The sequence below is a fragment of the Onychomys torridus genome, chromosome 10, assembly GCF_903995425.1.
Source record: "Onychomys torridus chromosome 10, mOncTor1.1, whole genome shotgun sequence".
Classification (NCBI taxonomy): Eukaryota; Metazoa; Chordata; class Mammalia; order Rodentia; family Cricetidae; genus Onychomys; species Onychomys torridus.
The window spans coordinates 55,526,022-55,527,907 of NC_050452.1; the positions used below are offsets into that span (position 1 = coordinate 55,526,022).

The 1,886-nt window shown below is 42.3% G+C and overlaps 1 pseudogene; it reads left to right on the forward strand.

Annotated features, from left to right (window-relative positions):
* Positions 1 to 231: 231 nt before the first annotated feature.
* Positions 232 to 698, forward strand: LOC118592424 (annotated as a pseudogene).
* Positions 699 to 1,886: the final 1,188 nt, after the last annotated feature.

Here is a 1,886-nt window from a genome sequence, read left to right on the forward strand (position 1 = left end):
TCTTTTTGTAGAGGAAAACCAATGTAACCAACAGAATACATGGTGAAAATAAACTACAATTCAAGAGTGTTTCCCTGAGCTTTAAAAAGGAGGTTAAGATAACATATTGAAGGGGAACACAGTGAACCTTGGAATATGAACACAGCCAACCAAGACATTTTTCCTTACTGCTTATTTTAAAGAAAAGGACACACATCTCAGGATAGCTATACAAAAACATTAGCGTTTTCCCGTTCTGCTGCCGCCATGCCATCCAGACTGAGGAAGACCCGGAAACTCCGGGGCCACGTGAGCCATGGCCGCATCAGTAAACACTGCAAGCACCCAGGAAGCCGTGGGAATGCTGGAGGTATGCATCACCACAGAATCAACTTCGACAAATATCATCCAGGTTACTTTGGGAGAGTTGGTATGAGACATTACCACTTAAAGAGGAACCAGAGCTTCTGTCTGACTGTCAACCTGGATAAATTGTGGACACTGGTCAGTGAGCAGACACGTGTCAACGCTGCAAAGAACAAGACTGGAGCTGCTCCCATCATTGATGTTGTGCCACTACAAAGTTCTGGGGAAGGGAAAGCTCCCTAAGCAGCCTGTCATCATGAAAGCCAAATTTTTCAGCAGAAGAGCTGAAGAGAAGATGAAGGGTGTTGGAGGTGCCTGTGTCCTGGTGGCTTGAAGCCACCCAGGGAGGTTAATTAAATACTAACATTTAAAAAAAATTAAATGGCTTCTAAAGGAAAGAAAGTCAGAATAGAGCAAGAAGAAAATAAGAATACCACATTTAAGATTCTCAAGGAAAACGCAACCAGGGATTTTATACCCAACTAAACTTACTTTTAAATAAAGTAATAATAATAAATAATATGAAGTGAACTGAGAACCACAGCCTAAGCTACCTTCTTTCTCTCCTTTCTCTCTTCCTCACAGGAAGTGCACAGAGCTTCATGCTCAACATGTAACTCACAGGGAGAATTGCTCTCCTACAGCCCTTCTGGGGAGTCCACTAGAAAGCAAGAGTCACACAACCCTAATGACTAGGCAAGCCACAGGCCATGTAGAAGCAAGACTAGTGAGGATGAAATGCAAGTGTGTGCTGCATGCCGATGATGGGGGTGCGCTGAATGTTTCAACAGTCATGCTAGAACAGGGGGAGCAACTATTGCATGTGGGTTGCTGGCTGAAGCAAATGAATACTTTATTCCTCATTATGCCGATGCTTGAGATCTGTGATTTAGTGTGTGTGTGTGTGTGTGTGTGTGTGTGTGTGTGTGTGTGTGTGTAGTGGGGGGGTGGAGGTGGGAGCAGAATACAAACTTAAGTGAAAGCAGCTTGTATTAGAATTGGGAGTTGACTGCTCATGCCTGGAAAGCCCTGGTACCAAGAGCCAACCTTGTTACAATGAATAGCACTGACAGACACAACTGGGACTTTTTTGGGTAATTGACTGATTTTGGGTTTAGGGAAGAAAATGTACAAGATGAACTTGGGATGTCTTGTCACACCAGGCAATAAGCATGCTTTGAGCAATGAGCCAGTAATGTCAAAAGGATGCTCAGCAGGCTCCACAGAGAGGCTGCAACTGACCAAAACTTGGCCACTCGAGCTCCAATGGTATAAAAGCCGCAATGTCTTGAAATTTGTAAATAATTCATTATTGTGTTTAAGTTAATGTTTCACCATGGTTAAAAAAAAGATCACCATTTAGAATAAGGAGCCAATTCAGTATCTTGATAATCAATAAATAAAGAGAAGGAATCAGTATATTCTAACAGCTTTATATGTTCTCATACTAGTTGATTTGTGTTTCTATGACAGAATATGGGACCCAGAAGTTATAAGAACAAATGTATTGGCTCACAGTTCTGGAGGCTGGAAAACCCAAT